This window comes from Artemia sp. Qi Xiang Cuo, chromosome 8, assembly GCF_049724085.1.
Source record: "Artemia sp. Qi Xiang Cuo chromosome 8, ASM4972408v1, whole genome shotgun sequence".
Taxonomy (NCBI): domain Eukaryota; kingdom Metazoa; phylum Arthropoda; class Branchiopoda; order Anostraca; family Artemiidae; genus Artemia; species Artemia sp. Qi Xiang Cuo.
The window spans coordinates 7,493,848-7,517,880 of record NC_142801.1 but is presented as its reverse complement, the minus strand read 5'-3'; the positions used below and the strand labels follow the sequence as shown (position 1 = coordinate 7,517,880).

At 36.6% G+C, this 24,033-nt stretch overlaps 1 long non-coding RNA gene across 2 annotated transcripts in view; it reads left to right on the top strand.

Annotated features, from left to right (window-relative positions):
* The first annotated feature begins 745 nt into the window (after window positions 1-745).
* Window positions 746-24,033, top strand: part of LOC148949114 (uncharacterized) — a 42,601-nt gene continuing 19,313 nt past the window's right edge. Inside the window, exon 1 of one of the 2 annotated variants that reach the window (XR_016142104.1) lies at window positions 746-851. This is a non-coding gene — a long non-coding RNA (uncharacterized LOC148949114). Of the gene's footprint in view, window positions 856-24,033 lie in introns of both variants that reach the window. The other variant, XR_016142105.1, reaches the window with a different exon arrangement.

The window sequence follows — 24,033 nt, the reverse complement described above, 5'->3', positions numbered from 1 at the left end:
TGATAGTTTAAACGTAATTTTAAAAAAAAATGAAAAATGTTGCCATTAAGATATTTTCACTACTTAAAAAATTACGCAGTCTTCTAAAATTAAGCCTGATTGTTTTTTACACTTTTACAAATTTACGTTTATAGCGTTTAATGAAAAGTTTTTAAAGTGTTTCTAATACTGTAAAAAAAAAAAAAAAAAAAAAAAAAAAAAAAAAAAAAAACATTGAAGCATTTTAAACGCAAGAGAAATGCTAAAATATAGACATCCCTATATTTTAATTTAAAAAAAAAATGTAGAGTTAGTAGCACTGTAAGGGACACATGGTCCGAGTAAAGAAGTTTTTTTTGTTCTCAGCAAGAGTGAAAAAGAACAGGCTAAAAAACCCTGTTCTTTTACTATAAGCTTTAACTACATATTAAATACAAAATTCGACAGTAGTCGTTTGTCAAAATTACCAAAGTTAACAGAAAATTGCACTTTCGATTATAACAAAAAAAAAAAAAATCTGGTGAAATTCTGTTACCGGATAAACTTTATTAATAACGAAAAGTCTTAAATCGAGTTAAAACAAAAAGATTAAAACTGACCAGATAAGAGCATGAGGTTTTCAATTTAAATGATTGCAATCTATTAAGATTACTTTCACTACAGATAACAATCACACGTTCTGAGAGAAACAGATTACCTGTGAATCCCCAAATGTCAAAGCTCAGTTCTTGCACAGTACGTCAAAATATTTCGAAATGATTTGTTACGGGCAGGGTTGCCACCCCTAGTGATTTATCACCATTCTAGTGATTTTTCACTAGCTAGCTAGTGATTACAAGTGCAAGCTTTTTATTGGGTCTAGTATCGTTTGGGTAGGTAATATCTTTTTAACCTTTAATAAATTATCAATATTATTTACGAAATGTTTTTCAGTTCATTATATTAAGAATTAAAGGTTTAAAGTATATTCAATACTTAATGTGTACATACTCTTGAAAAATAAATGCTGAAACCAGAGGCTAGATCATCAGTGAAGATCTCAGCTCAATAGAACTTTTATGAAACATACGACGAAATAAAACAAAATCATAGCTACTGAGCTCAAATTCATCATTAAAAGATTCACCGTCATTGCCTGTAAAAATTATCTACCTTTTTTTTTCTTTTAGCAATTCCCAAAATGGCCAGAAGAACTTAAAAGGATTCGTTTTTAAATACCCTATGATAACCTTTCTCAGAAAGTCAAAAATGTATAAGCGACACTCCCAGTATCGTAATTTACTTTGCATAGACCCTATACTCAGTAATGGGAGTTATGTAGAGTCAAGTGGACTTCAAAGATAGAACAGTTGGGGTAACTGTCACTACGGAGGGCAAACAATTTGAGGTTGACTATAGTTGAATAAATAGTTAAATACACTACAAGGTCCAGACGAGGTGAAGATGATATATAGTTCTAACAAATAAAAGTTTATTTTCTCTCTAAAATTCTGCTTCTCAAGAAACCTACTAAAAATATTACTTGCAATTTGTCAGCTTTTAAATTATCCTGATGAAAGTAAGGGGCAACATAAAAACTTAAAACGATAAGAAATTATTACGCGACGAAAAGGGTTTTGCCCCCTCATCGACGCCTCGTTCTTTACGCTAAACTTTGAGTTCTGTCGCAATTCTATACAAACGACTACTGAAACACAAGGTTCATTTAATCAGAGGCAGCTTAATAGCGCTGCCTAAGTAAAGAACGACGTTGGCACAATGTATTATTAATTTTTTTTAGACCAGGTCTCTTTGTATAGAAGGAGTTCTTGTAGAAACTTCGAAAAGGGTTCATTTAAATGGAAGCTGAGAGAGCTAGTGCCATTTTGATAGTCAAAAACACTTCTAATCAAGATCTTGAGATAGATATTTTGTTCAACATAGTTGCAAGGTCCGGAAAACATGTCTTTGATTCTAATAAACACACCCCAGCCCTCAGGGCAAGGGTTATAAGTTATGCCCGGGGGGGGGGGCATATAAGACTCTTATAGAAAGCGTTGTCGTATAAACTTTGGAGGGGCTCATTGGATGGGTAATCAGAGGCTCTAGTGCCGTTTTTTTAGAATCAAAGTGATCGGAGGACAGCTATCCCCCTGCCACACACACACATCGTATTGTCCCGAAATATGTCTAATAGAAATTTTGGGATGGCCATTTTATTCAAAATTGTCAAAATATAATAGGCAGCGCAATAGAACTGCCTAAGTAAAGAACGATGTTGGTACAATGTATTATTTATTCATTTATTTAGATTTTTTTGGTCTTAGACCAGGGCACTTCGTATCGAAGGAGTTGTCGTAGAAACTGCAAAAAGAGCTTATTCGATTGGAAATTGAAACGGCTTGTGCCGTTTTGATTAGTCGAAAGTGATTGGAGGGCAACAAACCCCCCTCTCACCCCACTCTTTCCCAAAACACATCCAATCGACATTTTGAGACAGCTGTTTCTTCGACGTAGTTGAAAGGTCCGGAAGTTATTTCCTAGAGAATGAGGACCTCGCCGCAGCCCTAGGGGCAAAGGTTGTAAGTTATGCCCTGAGAGTATATTAGGTTTTTATAGAAAATGTGGTAGTAGAAACTTCACAAATGGCTCATTCGATTGGAAATAGAGAGGGCTAGTGCGTCTTTTGATAGTCGAAAGTGATCAGAGGGAAAATTCCCCCCCCCCTCCCTCCCTTATGCCCTTCATTTTCCTAAAACAATTCCAATCAAAATTTTTAGACAGCCATATTGTTCAAGCTAGTTGACAAATCCCCTCCGGCCCTCAGGGAAAGGGTTTGAAGTTACGCCCTAGGGGCATCTAAGATTTTTAAAGAGAGGATGGTCATATAAACTTCAGAGGGGGCTCAATGGATTGGCAATCAGAAGGTCTAGTGCCCTTTTTAAGAGTCAAAGTAATCGGAAGGTAGCTACCCCCCCCCTCCCGCACACACACGTCGTATTGTCCCGAAATGTATCTAACAGAAACTTTGAGATTGCCATCTTGTTCAAAATAGTCTAAATATCATATAAAAAGGCTTTTGGGTTTGAAACAAACCCCCAGAGCCTGAGGGCAAGGCTGTAAGTTGTGCCCCGGTGGAATTTAAGGTTCTTATGGAAAGAATGGCTGTATAGACTTTAGAGGAGGCTCATTTGGTTGAAAAATGGAAGTTCTAGTTCCCTTTTAAGGGTCAAAAGTGAGGGAGGGCAGTAAGCCACCCCACCCCAACCAACCTTTTTTTACCAAACGAATCTGATTAAAATTGGAAGATAGCAATTTTCCTCAAAATAGTCCAAAGAACACTAAACAATACCTCTAGGGTTGACACCCCCCAGTGATTTTAAGTGCGAGGGTAGATACGAACCACCAGAGCCTAAGGCCGAGGGTTGTAAGTTATGACCCTGGAGCGTTTTAAATTTTTATAGAAGGAGTAGTTATATAAACTTTAGAGGTGGATTATTTGGTTGAAATTGGAAGTTTTAATTCCATTTTGAGAGTCAATAATGATGGAGGTCAACTAGCCTTCCCTTTTTCAATTTCATAAAGTACGGGAAGCAACGGTGTTCAACGGTTAAAATGCTTCCTTATCAACAAGTCATTTGGTCAAATGGTTAACAGAACATGCTATTACAAAAACAGACACAAATTTAGATTACTAATTTTATTTTTCATTTTTATTGTTTATCGTCTTCTTTTGTTGTACTTATATCACAAAAGCTTGTGATATAAGTACTCCATCCCTACTTCCTATAAAAAATAATTATTTTTAACTGAAAGTAAGGAGCGACATTAAAACTTAAAACGAACAGAAATTATTCGGTATATGAAAGCAGCTGTCACCTCCTCAACGTCTCATTCTTTACGCTAAAACTGAAAAGAAGAGCTGTAAGGATAAAAGAGTTAAAAACAAAAATCACACTTATTTAATAGCTGAAGTGCAGAGAGCGTTGACTAAAACAGGTCACAGTTGACTAAAACAGGTCATAGGCTTTCTGTAGAATCCAAAAGACTTTCAAAGATTTGTTATCACAGATTTTTTTTTTAGCGTTGAAAATTAATCTTTAGGCATACAGTATCTGTAATTCGGAGACCATACACTAAATGTCATATAAATTGAGCAAAAAGGTTAGTTTTCTTCAATGGAACAGGCCACATTCAAACGATGGATACTCAGTGGAATTCGAAGGGTTTTCAGTCGTTTTTCAAAGGCTTGTAATCAGGTAAAAGTTTTTCAAAGGTTAAAAAACGAACTACCATAATAGCGGAATTTTAGAAAATGAAAAAGCTGAAAACCAGACAGTACAAAATGCAAGCAGGCTTCATGCATGAATTTCAGTTACCATGATACATGACTGTCAAAAGATCTTTGAAAGAATATGTTAAATATTGTCGCCGTTTTGAGTACTGATAGCTATAATAATCCATTAAAGATGTATTTCAAGCCAGAATAAGTTTCTCACCCGCAATTAGAAAGAGAAGACACATTAATACGTGAACTGCAGTCTCTCATACTACCAGTTCATTGATTTTTTTTTTTTTTTTTTGGTGAAGTTGATTAGATTTATGTACTTAACTGAAAAAACATTTACTGAAGAGTTCCACTTTACTGAAAAAAATTTAAGTGTTTTCACCTTTATAACTTTAATAGATCAGATATTATTAACATTTTAATTAATAAATATCCGTATAAGTATTTTAAACTGACAATGCACATTCATTTGTATTTTTTTCTGTAAAGTGCAAATTATGTTCTGGCCTTGGGAAGGCATATGGGTTTTCAGCCCTACCCATGTTAATTTCTGCTCGTTTTGAGTTTGACTCGGATATTTATTGTAGTTTCTGATCGTTTTGGGTTTCATTTATTTATCGATGTTGACTTGTGTTAGTTTTACACTTCGTAGACTATTTGATTTTGTTTCTGCTTATTTTTAGTTTAATGGAGTTCTTTACTTTTCTTTGAAAAACTTATTTTGTGGAAAAATTTGTTTTTAATTATTCATATAAAAAGGCTTTTGGGGTTGAAATAAACCCCTAGAAACTGGGGGCAAGGGTTATAAATTACGACCGGGGCATTTAAGATTTTTATGGAGAGGATGGTTGTATAAACTTTAGAGGATGATCATTTGGTTGAAAATAGAAAGTTCTAATTCCCTTTTAAGAGTCAAAGATGATGGAGGACAGTTAGCCCCCCACCCCTGACTACCCAGCATCACCAAACATATATGATTAAAATTGTGAGATAGCGACTTTGCTCAAAATAGTCCAAAGGACAAATAACAAAGCCTCTAGGGTTGACACCCCCCCCAGTACCCTGGGGATAGGATTGTAAGTCATGCCCTGGGGCATTAAAGTTTTTTTTTATGAAATTGATGGTCGTATAAACTTCAGATGAGGCTCATTTCATTTTAAATTGGAAGTTATACTGCCGTTTTTAAGAGTCAAAGTGATTTGAGAGCAACCAGCCCATACCCACTCCACGCTCATCATTTCCCTTAGCCCTTCCTATCGAAAATTGGAGAAAGCAATTTAATTCATCGTATTTAAAGGGTCAGACCATTATGTCCTTGAGGAGGGCAATCCCCCTACAGCTCTCAGGGCAAGACTTGTAAGTTATACCCTGGGGGCATATAAGGCCCTTATAGAACGGGTATATGCTTTGGAGGGGACTCATTGGATTGGCAATCTGAATTTCTAGTTTCCTTTTTAAGAGTCAAATTGATCAGAGCGAAGTTATCCCCCCCCCCCACACACACACAAACACGTCGTGTTTTTCCTAGATGCATAGACAGAAATTTTGCGACAGTCCTTTTATTCAAAATAGTCCAAAAATCATATAACAAGGCTTTTGGGGTTGATACAAACCACCAGAGCTTAAGAGCAAGGGTTGTACGTTATGTCCTTGGGGGCATTTAAGGTTCTTATGGAAGGGATGGTTGTATAAGCTTAGGATTTGGCTAATTTGGTTGAAATTGAAAGTTCTACTTCCCTTTAAGAGTCAATAGTGATAGATGTCAACCAGCCCCCCCCCCAAACTACCCCTCCTTTTCAAAAAACGTATCTTATTGAAATTATGTGACGGTAATTTAGTTAAAAATAGTCCAAAGAACATATAACAATGCCTCCAGGGCTGGCGCAACCCCCCAGAGCCCTGGGGAAAGGGCTTTAGTGATGCCCTGGGGGAATATTAGGTTCTTATGGAATGCATGTAAATGTATTTAAATGTAGCCTTTCAGTAGGCTTTCATTCCTTATTGAATGAACATCTCTGCTATGCACTGTTTGTTAGCTAGCTGCTGACGCCATAACAGAAACTGTTATTTTTGAATACGGATAAATTTGATTTGGATAATTTGAATAGCAGCAGTTTGGGATGTAGGAATACGGTGGTAAAAATTGACGGGCTCCCACGTTCCACTGGGTCCCCATCCGTAAGGGTGTCTGCCTCCCCATAGCGTGGCCCTGTCCACTAAAGATAAGCAAACTTTCCTTTTCTTGGATCCTTATTTTCATCATGGTACAGTTTCAAAGGGGGGATTTGGCGTTAGCACAGTTCAAGGGATATCCCCTTTGGCCAATTTGGATTGTTAGCATTACTAGCCAAGAAGAGTCTATACCGAAATTCATTATACTTAGCTATGGGTCTGAAGAGTCTAGTCCGAAATTCATTGTATTTTTCTATGGATCCCATGTCTTTCAAAATGTGTTAAAATTGAATCTTCTTTCGTATAATGACAACTATTCAGAAGCTTAAAAAAAATAAGGGGGTTTAATCATGCTTTCCGCGAGTGCGAATCTTCTACTGATATTTACTGTTAGTTAAAAAAAATACAAAAGGCCTTGAAGCTAATCCAATAGTTATAGCTTCAAGAGAAACGTATGCATCCAAAATCAACTTATTTTAGCACAAGATGAAGTATTAAAGCTTAAAGCTGGCCTAGTTAAAGATATAGAGAAAAAAAGTTCAAGAAAAAGTGGAGGCCGTCAGAAGCAGAGGAGACGCAGCGGAACTAGCTGTTACGTACTCTGAGTTGATTTTTTTCGAAAATCTCTAGTTCGATAACGTTGGAATAACGTTGGAGGGGGGGGGGGGTAATACGGGATGAATCATAATTTGACGGTAATTTGAATTTGCCTGATCCTACCTCCGGTGACAACCTCTCCTTATGGGTAAGAGACTACTTCAGTTTCCAAATAATCCAATTAATGTTCTTAGTCTAACAAATAATTCAATAGGTCTGTATAATAAATTTACATAAAATTCCCATTTTTCAACTGGAAGTAAGTATATTTCAGACTTAGATGAAGTTTCCAAACGAGGTGGTAGCTTTTCTGTGCTTCAGCTAATTGATCAAGGTCTTTGCTCTTCATTTGATGAGTTAAAACAAATAGTACGCAGTGGCCACCCCGATTCTATTCGTCTTTGTGAGACTTTCCTCGATTTGAAAACTCTTTTGCATCTCCCTGGATATAAGATGGAGTACTTAAAAAATAGTAGGATGGCTAAAGGTGGCTTTGCTCTTTATAATTCAGAATATCTTCAGTACTCTGTAAGACATGATCTGCCAAGGAATGGAGAAGGGATTTTCGAATCCATGTTTGTTGAGATTAAAACCCAAACTAAACCTTTGATTGTTGGTAATATATACCGGTCTCCTAATGTGTCTGTTCCTTCTTTCCTTCATATTCTTGATGAGGTTTTGGAAGCAATCAAATTCATATGAACTTGTCGTTATGGGTGACTTCAACAATAATTTGTGTGACCAGAGGCCATCTCCTTACTTAGATATCCCCTCTGCTATGCTTGCTTGTGGCACAACACTTTCAGCAACCATTCCAGCTCGCATAACTGATACTACTGCTTCTTTGCTTGATAACATTTTTTCATCGTTGACTTTGGTGCAAAATTTTGTATTGATGAGTGATATCTCGGACCATTTACCTATTTCTTCCGTGTATAATTTTTCTGACTTCTTACCTAGGAGGCAACAGGGAGCTAGTTTTTCGTCTTTAAAATTTCATAATCAGGAGTTGGCTCTTCTTAAATTGTGGTTGGCAGATGATTTGTGGGGTACTTTTGAAAATGAATCTGAGGTAGATTCACTTGTTAATTCCTTTTATGACTCTTTGAAAGAAATTATATTGGATAATTGTTATGCATCCGAGTTGAATCCAGGATTGAAGAGAAAAAGCCCTTTGAATTCTTGGATGACTCCAGGACTCCATAGGAGCTGGAGGAAAAAAAACAACCTTTTGAAGGCTTACAGGTCTTCTAAGCCATCTTCGTACGATTATAGACTTCAAATTTTTAAGGCTTGTAGAAGAGTTTACAATTCACTTTTCCGGAGGGCCAAATCGTCATTTTACTATAGTAAATTTTCGGCGTGCTGTAAATACACTAAGAAAACATGGCAAGTAATCAATTCTATTATCAGGCGATCTTCTCAGCCTCATTCTGTCCCTTCAAGTGTTTTGATTTAAGATCAATTTATTCATTTATATTATTACTTGTGGTATGTTTTTGCTATGATTGTTTATTTACTTTCTGTTCATTTAGGGTTTCATTTATTCTTTAATAGTAATGTCTGATCGTTTTGAATTTGAATTTTAAAAGGTATTTGTATCTGCTGAGCTTAAGTTTAAAATGGCCTTTACTTTTCTTTGAAATCTAATTTTTCGGAAAGTTTTTTTTAATTAATTTTTGTTCGTTTATGATTGCAAAAAATTCAAGTTTTTAAAAATTTCTTATTTCAAAATCAAACTTTAAAAACAAATCAAATACTCATAAAAATATCAAAACTGGTATCAAAGTAACAATATCAAAGTGAAAACATGGGTTTGTGTCAACCTCGGAGTTTCCATTATCTGATGTTTGAACTATTTTAAAAAAAATTGCTATCTCAAAACTTTTAACGGATGGGTTTGAGAAAATGGGGTGCGGGGGACTAATTAAGCTTCGGTCCCTTTTGACTATTTAAAACTGAACTAGAACTTTCTATTTTCAATCAAATGAGCCCTCTCTGAAATTTATACGAAAATCCCTTCTATAAGAACCATGTATATCTCCAGAGTATAACTTACAACGCCTATCCTTGGGCCCTGGGGGGTTGTGTCGACCCTGGAGTTATAATATCTGATGGTTGAACTATTTTTAACAAAATGGTCACCTCAAATTTTTATCGGATGGGTTTATCCCTCCAATAAACCCAAAGGCATGGAGGGCGGGAGGGGCTAATTGCCCTCTGATCTTTTTTTTACTCTGTGAAAATGAACTAAAACGTTTCATTTCCATTCAAATGAACCCTCTCTGAAGTTTATACGAGCATCTCTTTCATAAGAATGACATGCAGCCCCAGGATATAGCTTACAATGCCTGCCCCCCGGGTCCTGGGGGATGTGTCGATACCAAAGTTTGGGTTATCTGACCTTTGAACTATTTTGAAAAAATCGCTCTCAATAAGTTCTTATCGAAAGGGTTTGAAGAAAATAGGGCGTGGAGAGGGGGGCTAGTTGCCCTACAATCTCTTTTGACTCTTAAAAAGTGAACGAGAACTTTCAATTTCCAATCATATGAGCCCTCCGAAGTTTATACGAGCATACCTTCCATCTGAACCATATATGCCCCCAGAGCAATACTTACAACGCCTGCTCCGGGCCCTGGGGGGTGTCGACAAAGGAGTTTTTTTATCTGTTATTTGAACTAATTTTAACGAAATGGCCATACGTAAAGGAGTTTTTATTATATGATCTTTGAACTATTTTTAACAAAATGGCTACCTCAAACTTTTTATCAGATGTATTTGGGGAAAAAGGGCTTGGGGGGCAGTTGCCCTCCGACAACTTTTGACTCTCAGAAAGTGCACTAGAACTCTTGATTTCCAATCGAATGAGCTCCCTTTGCAGTTTATACGACGACCTAAAAAAATGGAGTATGGGGGGAGGCTAGCTGACCTCCAATCATTTTTGACTGTTAAAAAGTAAATTAGAACTTTCAACTTCCAATCAAATGTGCCCTCTAGGAAGTTTATACAAGCATCCCTTCCATAACAACCATATATACCCCCAGGGCATAACTTACAACGCCTACCCCCGGGCCCTGGAGGCCTGTGTCGAAACCAGAGTTTTTGTTATAAGAATTTTAAACTCTTTTTAACAAAATGTATACATCAAAATCTTTATCTGATGCATTTAGGGCGTGGAGGAGGGGGGGCTTGTTTTCCTCCGATCTAATTTGACTGCTAAAAAGTGAACAAGAACTTTCAATCTCCAATCAAGTGAGCCCTCTCCGAAGTTTTTACGGGTATCCCTTTCATAAGAACTATATATGCACCTAGAGCGTTGCTAATCACGCCTGCCTCCGGGCCCTGGCGGTTTCCGTCGACACAGGAATTTTTCTTGTCTGACCTTTGAACTATTTTTAATGAAATGGGTATTAAAAAAATTTATCGGTTGGGCTTGGGGAAAAAAGGGGTGTGTGGGGGGGACTAATTGCCTTCGGATATTCTTTGACTCTTAAAAATTGAACCAGAACTTTAAATTTCCAATCAAATGAGCCCCCTCTGAAGTTTATACGAGCAACCTTTTTATAAGAACCATATACGCCCCCAGGACAACACTTACAACGCCTATCGCCCGGGCCCTGGGGGGAGTCTTCTTATCTAATTTTTGAACAATTTCCATAAAACTGGCTATCTCAAAATTTGCAGCGGATGGGATTGGGGAAAAAGGAGCGTGGGGGGCTAACTGCCCTTAACTGTCTTAACTCTTAAAAATTGAACTATAACTTTCAATTTCCAATCAAATGAGCCCTCTATGAAGCTTATACGAGCATCCCTGTCATATGAACCATTCAAGCCCTTAGGGCATAACTTAGAACGCCTTCCCCTGGGCCCTGGGGGGTTGTATTGACATCGGATTTTTTCTTATCGGACCTTTGAACTATTTTTAACAAAATGTCTATCTCAAAATTTTCAACAGATGGGTTTGGAAAAAGAAGGCAGGGGGGGGGGCTACCTTCCCTCGGATCTATTTTGACTATTAAAAAGTGAGCTCGAACTTTCAATTTCCAATCAAATGAGCCCTCTCTGATGTTTATATGAGCATCCCTTTCATATGAACCATATATGCACCAGGGCATAGCTTACAACGCCTGCCCCCGGGCCCTGGGGGGATTGTGTGGAAACCTGAGTTTTTTTTATCTGACTTTTGAGCAATTTTTAACTTAATGGCTATCTCAAAATTTTTATTGGATGGATTTGGGGAAAAAGGGGCGTAGAGGGTTAGTTGCCCTCCAATCTCTTTTGACTCTAAAAAACTGAACTAGAACTCTCAATTTCCAATCAAATGAGCCATCTCTGAGGTTTTTACGAGCATCTCTTCAATAAGAACCATAAATTCCCCCAGGGCATAACTTACAATACCTGCCCCTGGGCCCTGGGGGTCTCTGTCGACCCCAGAGTTTTCGTTTTATGGTTTTTGAACTATTATTTTAAAAAATGGCTATCTCAAAGTTCTTATCTGATGGGTTTGAGGAAAAAAGGGCTTGGAGGGGGGGGGGCTAGGTGCCCTCCAATCTCTTTTGACTATTAAAAGGTGAAATAGAACTTTCAATTTCCAATCAAATGAGGCCTCTTTTAAGTTAATACGAGCACCCCTTCCATAAAACCCATTGATGCCCCCAGAGCATAACTTACATCGCCTGCCCCAGACCCTGGGGGGGTTGTGTCGATACCGAAATTTTTGTTATTTGATCTTTGAACTATTTTTAACAAAATAGCCATCTTAAAATTTATATTGGATGCATTTGAGAAAAAGAGTTTAGGGGGGGAGAGTTAAAAGAGTTTCAAGCTTTCAAATTCTAATCAAATGAGCCCTCTCTGAAGTTTATATGAGCAATTCTTCCACAAGAACCATATATGCCCCCAGGGCATAACTTACAACCCTTGCCCCTGAAGAATCTGGATTGCTGATTTTCTGGAATCTGGATTGAAGAATCTGCTAATTGCTGATTTTTAGGAAATCTGGGTTCTGGGACTGAACCTCTGTCGCAGCAATAATATTAATTTTATGAATTTCAGAGATACCCTCGAGTTTGATAATTTTGTCAAAATTCAGGCTCTCAGCATTGGTAAGTAGGAAAGTTGGAAATTTAAACCGATTTGGGTATTGGGATTTTTTTTCAATTCCGGAGGGAGTTATTTGGGGTTGAAATTTATGAGAAGGATGCTGTGGGTAAGGGTGAGGTTTTGAGGCATTATTAAAAGGCGGGCATGGACCGGGCTTGAGAGAAAATGAGGACAGCGGACAAAATATGGGAATATTATTAAGTTGGGATGGAACTACGGTGGAATTCGTCTGACTATTTTAAGTTTTAGAAACTCTGCTTGGAGGGAGATGATCAATTGACCAAAAAGGCAATATTTCCACGGTACTACTACTACAACTACTGCTGCTTCTACTGGTACCACAAATACTATTACTACTACCAGCATTATCACTACAACTACAATGTCTGTAGCGAATACTACTAAGGCTGAGGATATTGAAAAAATATCTGAGGAAATGTTGAGGGGAATCTTGAACTAAATTCAAACATACTATGTGTATACAGATTGCTGATACGGGCATTAGAACAGCTTATCATATCAAGAGGAAGCTTCAGGGGTATAATGAGTGGGATGTTCAGTTGACTAAAAGGCAACATGTACCTACTACTACTGCTATTAATACTGCTACTACTACAACTGTTACTACTAATAATTATACACTATTACTGCTACTACTGTTCATACTATTACCACTACTACTATGATACTAGCCCAATTAAGGTTACAATTATGAAGGTAAGAGTTGACACAATATTGAGGGGGATTCGAACTGAATCAAAACACACTAAGTTAATGCAGATTATCAAAAAGACGTATCTCAAGAATTGATTTTGGTATTATTATGTTGCAACTTTCGGATAATACTTAAAGGGGAGAGTCAATTGACAAAAAAGTAATATATGCATTTTGCTACTAACACTAATACTACTGCTACTTTTACTTACGCTACTACTGATACTAAACTACTCCAGCAATTATTTGAATTTTTTATGTTTTCACTTATGATATTATTAATAGCATTGCTCCAATGTGTCTTCATCATACTTTGTAACATTTTCTGTTGCCCATTGGCATCAAGCGAGACAGGTTGGTATGTATTGAAGGTCGAATAGGTTATTTGCGAGGTCTGCTTTCTTTGCTCTTCATATTCTTTCAGTGCTGTGGTCTCATACGCCCTGTTTTATTAGGAATATTGTTTAAGGGTCTGGCTACCGTGAGCAGTTGAGACAACATTGGTCGCAGGCTTATGAATTGTGTTTTTTTTTCAAGTGTTTCTACTTTTTTTTTTCTACTATGTTTCATATTTTTTTTTGTAGTGAAATGGAAACCCGAATGCACTGATGTAAATTAATGCTTTTTGTAAGTGGCAATACAAGCCAAGGTCAATGGATTTCATGCTTTCTTCGGTTGATTTTCTTGTGAATAAATTATGTCTCCATTGAAAAAAAAAATGATAGAGAAGAACAATCTTATTATGTTCATTATATAAGTTACCTATACAACATTTTGCTTATAGTTTACAATATATCCTATGGTAATATTGAACTGATAATCTGCTTGACAACACGGGACCCAAAGATCGATCAACGTTGACTGGGATAGGGGGCTCGCTTCCTCCCCAGACGTGGGGGTGGGCCTGGGAACTTTTCATTTAAATTATCAAATCTGCTATTTTTTATTGGGAACCCCTTCCCACCTTTTATTGCCCCTCCCGGAAAAAGGTCCTTGGTACATGCTACTTGATATCTAAGGTCAAGTTACCTGTTTTCTACCTTTGGGGTCCATAAACATCTTAAGTCAGGAAAGCAGCTTCCTATTTCAGATATTCTACACGATCCAGTAAATTAGTAAATAAAAAAAAAGTTCTTTCAGCTGAAACTAAGGAGTAACAATAAAACTGAAAATGAACAGAAATTATTAAATATATGAGGGGGATTGCCCCGTCCTCGATACTTTGCTCTTTACGCTAATGTTTTGTTTTTTGTTCCTACTATTTAAATACGACTCCCGAAGCACAAGAGTTGTTTGATTAGAATAATAAACTTTTTAAAAGTTCTAAAAGAAAACTTTAGCGTAAAGAGTGAGGAATTGAGGAGGGGGTAACCCTTCATATAAGTAATAATTCATGTTCATTTTAGATTTCAATGTTGCTCCTTACTTTCACTTGAAGATACTTATTATTTTAAATTTAATAAACTAAAAAACTTTCCGAAAAAGAAATTTTTTCTAAGGAAAGTAAAGGCCATATTAAACTTAGGATCAAAAGAAATAGATGCCTACAATAACTCAAACTCAAAATGACAATAAATTACTATTAAAGAATAAAAGAAATTCAAAAGGAACAGAAGTTGAATAAATAATCATAGCAAACAAACATAATAGGTATTAATATAAATGAATAAATACATATTAAGACAAGTGAAACTTAAATTGAATATACAAATCAAGTTTGAATCGAATAAAAATAACTACAAACAAGAGTTTGGGTTTTGCCTCCTTCTCTCACTGTAAAAGTCTACAACCTACTGCATCATTGGTACTTTACTGAAAGTGAATTATATTACAAATATTTTTTTTTACTTATTACAACATTGAAAATGAAAATAAGAAATACAGTAAATTTAAATTTTGAATTGATGAGCTTTCAGCAATTAATTTCATCATGAACCAAACATTCAGTTCAATTTTATTAGTTTTGTCCAAGACTGTTCAAGACAAATATAGCTTCATAACAAACAATAGTTTCGATACTGCCCCTTTCCCTAACTTTAAAAGTCTAATTCGTTGGCGCTTCACTGAAAACGAATTATATTACAATTATTTTCTTTTCCAGTTATTACAGCATTAAAAATGAAATATTGAACTGGTGATCTTTCAAAAATTAATATGAATACATATCAAATATTCAGTTTGATTTGATTTTTACTTTTCAAGACCGTTCAAGACACATATAGTTTTCAGTAAAGCACCAATGACGCAGTAGGTTTTACACTTTTACAGTGAGAGAAGGTGGAAAAACTTATGCTCTTAGGAATTTCTTGTTGTTTTGAGTCTGAGTTATTGCAGCTCTCTATTTCTTCTTGTCTTAAGGTTAATATAGCCTTTACTTTTCTCTAAATAAGTTCTTTTTTGGAGGTTTTCTTAAGTAATTTCTGTTCGTTTTTTATTGCCAAAATTTCTGTTCATTCCAAAATAAATTAAAAGTCTTGGCAAAAACTAATAAATTAAACTGAATATTTGATGTATAATGATATTAATTGATAAAAACTCATCAGCTTAAGTCTTTATTTCTCTCAGGGTCGAGTTTAAAGTTTTGATGCTTCTATGCCCAAGCGTTTTTGCCGCTCTGTTCTTGCAAGATTTTCGGGGAAACCCCCAAAACTTTCGGAATAGTGAAAAACCCCAGGACCTTGTTAGTGGCGTCATTTAGGGGTAAATGTCTGGGGCTGTAGCCCTGCCGTGATTTTAGGAGAGGCCTAAAATCAGTTGTTACAATTCCTGTCGAATTGATTTGAAGTGTGAAAAGAATTGTGTAAAAAAGGGTTCTCAATTAAAACAATTACAAAATATTATGGGCTTCATTACAAAACACATTTATTTTTTATTACTGTTTCATATGTCGTTACACATTTTTATTGCCTTGTTGTTACAGCTACGGTGACCAACTTTCATTAAAATAAAGAAATTGACCCAAGATCCGTAATAATATTATACTTCTCGGATATGTGATTCTGTAGGAATGGTCCCCTTTATATATACGTCTAATGTACACTATATTTCTTTGAGCCTGTTTCTGAATCAGTTATTTTTTTGAGTCGTATGTGATTCAGGTCTTGTTTATTTCTTGACTTTCTAAATAAAACACCATTCTTTACAACGGCGGACTTTCTGCGTTTCTAGTAGCCATAGACGCATTATTGTTAATAGAGGACGGACAATATGGGAATTTTCAGGCTGTACTAAGACATGATTTATGTACAAATAATGAAAAGGTATTTGAGTCACTTTCTATAGAAGTCCCAATCAACGCTAAGGAAAGGGTAATAATAGGCGAAGTATATCGTTCTCCAAGTGGGTCTATAACTCAATTTATGGAAACATTAGAAGATGTTCTTGGAAGTTATTGCTGAAAAATCCGAAGTTATATTGATGGGTGACTTTAACCTTGACCTTGCGGAACCGTCATCTAGACAGGCTTCTGATCTTTTGTCTTTACTAATTTCGTATGGATTAGCTTCTGTATAAACGTACCGGCAAGGATTTCTAACCAGTGTAAGAAATGTCCTTCTAATTTTAGAATTAATATCAAGTTGCTATGAATTTGGTAGAATCCGGCTTAAGCCAATGTCCTTTCAGAGTATATTTGAACCCGATGAACTTATTTTGTAACCCTTTCCCTTTTTAACACAATTTCCTTATTTTGCAATACACACCCTTTCTTAGAAGGATTGAATTTAGCTACGTTTGTTTGACAAATAAAGGGGAACATATCTTTTTATATAGCGTGACACTGACGATAGAAGTCACTTGGGGTTATGGCTTTGCTAAAGCTTCTCGTATGCATGCAGAATGTAAGTCTAATGTGTTCCTTGCTCTTTCTCAATTTTATTATGTTAAAATCCTAGTAAATGGGTATATATCCCATTCTTTAATATTATTATTAGATTTTTTTTAAGCAGGAACATATTAGTCTTAATATATTAGTTATAATGCTTGCTTTTCTTTAATAATAATAAATTTCAATTCTAGCAATTATATGAACAAGAATTGATCTTTGATTGTGAATAATAATTATTGAATTTTGATTTATAATGAAATAACCATAACTATTAACTAAAAAAGTTCTCTTCTTTAATAATAAAATCTTAGTTTTTCTTATACCTGTGTTGTCTTGTATATTTTATTATGATGATTAGGATTTTGTCAAGATATCTCTCTCACTTGGTTCATTTTGTATATTCGAGGCTTATTTACGGGTACTCGGGTCTCATGGCTGAGTTTGGACATGGAATCTTCACCATGAGAACCCCCCCCCCCTTACACCAGTCAGCAACATTAATTGAAAATATTTTTTCATCACTACACTCTATTAAGAACGAAGTACTGCTTTCTGATACTTCCGACCATTTGCCAGTTGCAGGCTTGTTTCCAATCCTCCAAAATCCACAAAGACTATTCCCCCAGGATACACAGAGATTCTGTTGCTCACCAGTGGAGCTGGATAGACTGAAAGAAGATCTGAGTACATCTTCATGGAACTTTTCATTACCAGAAAATATTAATTTGGGCAATTATAACGATATGTTTGGCCAGTTTTATGACACTGTTAAGGAATAATTCACGCCTTATTGTCTAAATGCTCCTTCAAGGAATAATCGATCAAAAAGATCAACACCCATAGCTCCCTGGTTAACATCGGGAGTCCTCAAGTCAATAAATATGAAGCAGAACCTATGGAAAGAGTGAAAAAACAGACCAAGTGATGCTAAATTAGAAGCATTTAAATTGTACCGTAATATGCTAAAATCAATTATTCGGAGAGGTAAAACAGTTTATGTTACAAAGAGATTTGTTGATTGCGGTAAAAATATAAAGAAGACGTGGGACGTGAGTAAGGAATTTAATCGGCCATCCAGAAAACTAGAAGGTCTCCCTAAGTCTGTTATGGTAGATAATCAACTTATCAGAGAAAAAGGCCAAGTACGACATCATATGAACAAATTCTTTGCGGAGATAGGGAAAAAAACTGCTAATAGCGTTCCCTACTGCTCGTTGTCACAGACTTGGAAGTAGTTCCTAGGCCTCCCATGCTTGAAATCAATGGTTCTGGAGGACGTTTCGGTGCAGGAAATTACAAATATTGTTTTGTCTTTAAAGAATTCTTCAACAGGTTTTGACAAAATTTCTGCTAAAGTAATTAAACATATCCTTCCATCGATTATCACCCCACTTTGCCATTTGATTAATAGGTCATTTCAACTAGGAGTATTTCCTCAACGTTAAATTGTCGCGTGTGATAGCTCTCTTTAAAGGAGGTGACCGTGAAGATCCTGGGAACTATAGACCGATCTCTCTTTCGTCAGTGTTCTCTAAGATATTTGAAAGGCCAATGGTCAAACGTCTGGTGAGATTTCTTGAAGCAATTTTTCTTTTCCATCAACACAAGTTTGGGTTTCGCGCAAAGTATTATACACAACATGCTTGTAATAAACTTCTTCAGTTTATACGACGATCTTTATATTCTAATCTTATTCCTGCAGCCATTTTTCTTGATGTAAAGAAAGCTTCTGACAGCCTTACACACAAGATCATCATTGGTAAACTTTCTCATCATGATTTACGTGGGGAAGCTTTGTCTTTGTTTTCTTCATACCTCACTGACAGATCTATTGCCATGGAACATACAGACAAGGAAGTTCCAATTGAATACGGAGTACCCCAAGGTTCTATTCTTGGGCCAACCCTCTCCCTGATTTATGTGAACGACCTCTAATGTTTGCTGTGGAATGTGTCACAAATGTTGCATTCAGACTATGTTGGTGTCCACATCTGATAGTCGAGAAGAACTGGTAGCATTTGCAGATGACACTACTCTAGGTGCTGCAGCTCCGGCTGAATCATCCCTTATTCTAAAGCTTCAAGCAATGACTGAGAAGATACTCAATTGGTTTGACATAAATCAACTAGCTTTACATGTAAAAAAGTCATACCTTCTTATTTTTTCCCATACAGGTGTGAGCTGCCCCACAATTACTGAGCTTCTTACACCAAGAGGATCCATAAGTCGCCCCCCGGATCGATATGTGCAATTCCTGGGAGTTCTTTTGGATGAAAGTTTATCGCTTAAGTCGCATGTTCAAGTAATAAGCGTGAAACTTTCCAACGGACGTGGAATCATTCGTAAATTAAAGCGTTTATTTCCTTTTCCTATACTCCGTCTTTTACATTTCTCTCTCATTTTCCCTTATATATGTTACTGTTCGTCTGTGTGGATGTCTACATTTCCTTCTGTACTTGCTCCTGTTCATGTTCTTCATGAGGAAGTGGTAAAAGTTCTCCAGTCGCTTATACACACTTCTGTTGACCTCCTTAAGATTAGAGATATTTATGTTATATCTCTATCTTTGTTGGCATATCAATTCTTCCACGGAGATCTCCCATGTTGTTTTTCTGGACTACTTAAACAAGTAGGGGAAGTAAATTTTCATACAGTTTGAAACTGGGAGGATGTGATGATTCCGGCTACTCCCTCGGTTCGTTCAGACTTTGGTCTGGTAGTGACTGTGGGACGTGCTTGGAACTTGGTTCCTGCTGAGATTCGTCAGTAACGAACACTTGGCTGCTTTCAAAGACATGTTGAAAGTTTCTTATTAAAGGGAAATATTAAAAAAAATGTTGTTGTTGTATGGCTTTTTTTGGAGGAGGGGGGGGGTTATTTTCTTTTGTTGGTGTTGAATCCTCAATGATGTAGAGAATTTTATTTGGTTATTTATTGTCGGGTGATAGGAGGGTCGCTGTTTCGTGTAGACTGTAGGTGAGTTGACTTCTTTTCCTTATAGATTTATAAATTAGACATTGTTTAGTATTGTTTATGCCAAGTTTTTAATATTAGTCTTTTATTCTATGTCGTTTCACAAATAACGGGCCATTGAGCCCTTTGGGATATTATTTTTGTTATTGTTATTTATGGAAATAAATGGAACTTGAATTGAACTTGAGTTCTGCCTGGGGGTATATATAGCTATTATGGAAGGTATGCTCGTATAAACTTCAGAGAGGGCTCATTTGAATGGAAATTAAAAGTTCTAGCTCAGTTTTTAAGAGGCAGAAGAGAACAGAGTGCATCTATCTCCTCCCCCAAATGCCCCTTTTCCCCCCAAATACATCCAATAAAATTTTGAGATAGCCATTTTGTTAAAAATAGTTCAAAGGTAAGATAAAAAAAAAGTCCAGTGTCGAAACAAACCCCCAAGGTCCAGAGGCAGACGTTGCAAATTATGCCCTGGGGCATATATTGTTTTTATGGAAGGGATGCTCCAACAAACTTCAGAAGGGGTGAATGGGAATTGAAAATTCTAGTTCAATGTTTAAGAGTAAAAAGAAATCAGAGGACGACTAATCCCCCCACACCCATTTTCGCCAAGCCCATCTGACACAAATTTTGAGATAGCTCTTTTTTAAATACAGTTCAAAGGTCAGATAAAAAAAACTCCGGTGTCGCCACAACCCCCCCCCCCCCCCAGGGCCAGGAGCAGAAGTTGTAAGTTATGTCCCGGGGCTGTATATGGTTCTTATGAAAGAGATGCTCGTATAAACTTTAGTGAGGGCTCATTTGATTGGAAATTAAAGGTTCTAGTTCACTTTATCAGAAAGAGATCGGAGGGCAACTAGCCCCCCCCCCCTCTACGCCTTTTTCTTCCTAAAAGCACCCGAAAAAAATTGAGGTGACTATTTTGTTAAAAATATTTCAAAACTGTTAAAAAATGGTTAAAAATGTTGTTGGGCCCAGGGCCCGATAATAGGCGTTGTAAGTTATACCCTGGGGGGACATATGGTTCTTATAGAAGAGATTCTCGTATAAACTTCAGAGGGGGCTCATTTCATTGAAAAAGCAAAGTTCTAATTTACTTTTCAAGAGTCTAAAAAAATCGAAGGACACTTAGTGCCCCCCCCCCCCACGCTCTTTTCCTCCAAACCAATCCGATAAAATTTTGAGATAGCCATTTTATTAAAAATAGTTCAAACATCATATAATAAAAACTCCAAGGTTGACACAAACAAATTTGTTTACCTTGATATTGTTACTGTGATACTAGTTTTGATACTTTGATGAACATTAGATTTTGGAAAAAAAAGTTTGAATTTGAAAAAAGGAACTTTTAGAAACTTGAAACTTTTTTCAATTAAAAACGAACAAAAATTAATTAAAAAAAACTTCCCGAAAAAGAAGTTTTTCAAAGAAAAGTAAAGGCCATTTTAAACTTAAGATCAGCAGATACAAATACCTGTGAAAATTCAAACTCAAAACGACCAAAAATATGTTGTTTGTAGGTTATGTTGATGTTATGTTGTTTCTTGGTTATGTTGTTTTGACGTTGTTTAATGGTTATTTTATGTTAATGTTGGACCATGGTTTTGTTATGTCATGTTGTTTGTTGGTTATGTTATATTGATGTTGCTTCATGGTTCTGTTATGTTATGTTTGTTGGTTATTTTGTTATGTTACGTTGTTATGTTATGTTTGTTGGTTATTTTGTTATGTTACGTTGTTATGTTATGTTGTTATGTTATGTTGATGTTGTTTCATGGTTATGTTGTTTCTTGGTTATGTTACGTTTGTTGGTTATGTTGTTTGATGGTTATGTTGTTATGTTGATGGTTATGTTGTTAGATGATATGTTATGTTGATGTTATGTTTGTTATGCTGATGTTTTTTATGTTTATTGTTGGTTATGTTGTTTTGATATCTTTTCATGGTTATGTTGTTTGTTGGTTATGTTGTTTGAGGTTTTTATGTTTTGTTGATGTTTGTTATGTTTGCGGGACATATTTGAAATAAATTGTGTTACTAGGCTAGATTTCTAGCGCATGCCCTCTGATGTCAAAGTACAAACCCCCCGTTTCACACACATGTAATATCACGCAACATACCATCTACTTTAAAAAGGCAGATAAGTAGAGCTACCAGCCCGTCACACCTACGGAATGTGGTTACTGGTTTTGTTTAAAGGGAATCCACTTGGCAAGACTCCGTGACAAACCTTTCTGGACTCCAATGACGTCATACGACTTACCCCGTTTCAAACGGACAGGTCTAATATGCTTGACGCAATTTTGCGTAACCGTACCACAGAAAACCTTGGGGAAATTCCCTCTTGTAACGTAACGACACCCAAAACTCCCAAAACATTCTTTTTTCTTTAGCTTAATGGCGGTGCACACTTTTCGTAATGATGCCGCATCAATCACTGCCAGACAATACCATTTTGACATTTTTCGCCGAAAAGCCTTTCTTTTTCGGCGTTTCATTATTCGCTCGAAACACCTTTCATTTTTTCTAGAGTTTTTGACCCCACCTGAACTCAAAAGGTCATTCCATTCCAGTGGGTTTGCACCCCAAGCAATTCGTCCATGAAACCTTTGTCACTATTTTGTATCTTGAACCATATTCTAAAAATAATCTATTGTGTGACACCTGAGATTACCCATTTGTTGGCACTTATTAGAACCACGTGTTTACATCGAAACTCGGCACGTAGTTGGAAAAACATCTATTTCCAGGGGACATTTGCTTTCAAGATGTTAATACAAGGGATAATGTGTGTCTTACTCGTGCTACAGATGACATCTTAAAAACACAGACAATGAAACTAAAAACATAAAAAAGACAGCTAAAAAACACGACAAAAAATAAAAGATGAAAATGTCATATTATCATATACGCAAAAAAGAACCATATATTATAGAAAATCGGGGCTTCTAGTCTGCAACCCCGCAGGGTAGGGGAGGGGGAGTGATATTAGCTGCAATTTAAGACATATTAAGAACTGCTACCTGTTAGATTTTCATCTCTTCCACGGGAAAATTTCTTTAGTGTCCACACCTTAACTTTTAAGCTGTAGTTAAAAGCCACAATGAAATTACATGACCCCCTCCCCCAACCCAAACATAACTTTCTTCAGGCATTTTCTAATAAAATTATGGTTCTGAATCTCGTAATTCAACCTAAGTCAATCCTAATTCCCCGCAAAATACTCCAGACTCCCAGAGCATTTCACCCGTGTGATACCACCCCGTCCCCATCCCATGTGTGATCTAATATTAGTGAGATTTCTCATTTTTTTGGCAGGCGTTAGAACGGCGTATTTACTGCCAAATTTGATACACTGTGGGGGGTATTTGCTTTCAAGATATTAATAAAGGGGAAATGTGTGTCTTGCTCGTTCTAAACAATAAATTTTAAAAACACAGACAGTGAAAAAAAAACAAATTGATAAGCAATAAAACATGAAAAAGACAGCTAAAAAACACGACAAAAAATAAAAGATGAAAATGACACATTATAATAAACACAAAAGAACCATCTATTATAGATGGTTCTAGCCTGCAACCCCGGGGGGAGGGGGGAGTGATATTAGATGTAATTTAAGACATATTAAGAGTTTTTAAGGAAATACCCCTTTTTCATTAAGATAAATTTATGAATATTAAAAATTATCCTAACAATAGGTTCAAGCATTCATTTTCAGAGGGCGCATTGATAATAGATGTAGTTTTTAGGCGTTATTGCGGCTTTAAAAGGATAAAGAATAACAAGTCTAATTTAAGGAAAGACGAAGGGAGAGGATTCCAGGGGAGGGGGAACCGTCTGTGGGGATGGAGATTCAAGCGTACATTTATGGTTATCCTGCCTCCCCCCTCCACTAAGGTAACGACCTGTCCCCTGGTCGCCTCCGAGGAACTGTCCAGTCCCCCCCCCCACCGAACAGTTTCACTTAGCCCAGGGCATATTTTTCACTAAAATATCAAAACACGCAAAGGAGGGGAAATTCTATTTCGAGAAATTCTTGTTACAATAAACCCCGTGCGCTGTGGGGGAGTTTGGTCTGAGTCCACTTTTTTTTTGGGGGGGGGGGGGATTCTGGCCATCCTACAAGCTGTGGGGGAGTTTTGTCTGTGTCTACTCATTCCTGGGTTGGAACTCGGGCTTCGGCTAGGTTATAAAAGAGGCTAAAAAACGGTCTTGCTCGCGATAATTTAAATATAGTTGTAATAGGGAAATTATCGCTGAGTTTCTACAGCAACCCTCTAACGTCAGAGCACCCCTGTTTTTAGCACTCCGCTAGCAAGATTCGTGCCCTGGCAAAATTCCAGCCATTGATACATTGTTTTTCTGGAAAACCCTTGAATTTCCCGTGATGAGGTCTAGTGCG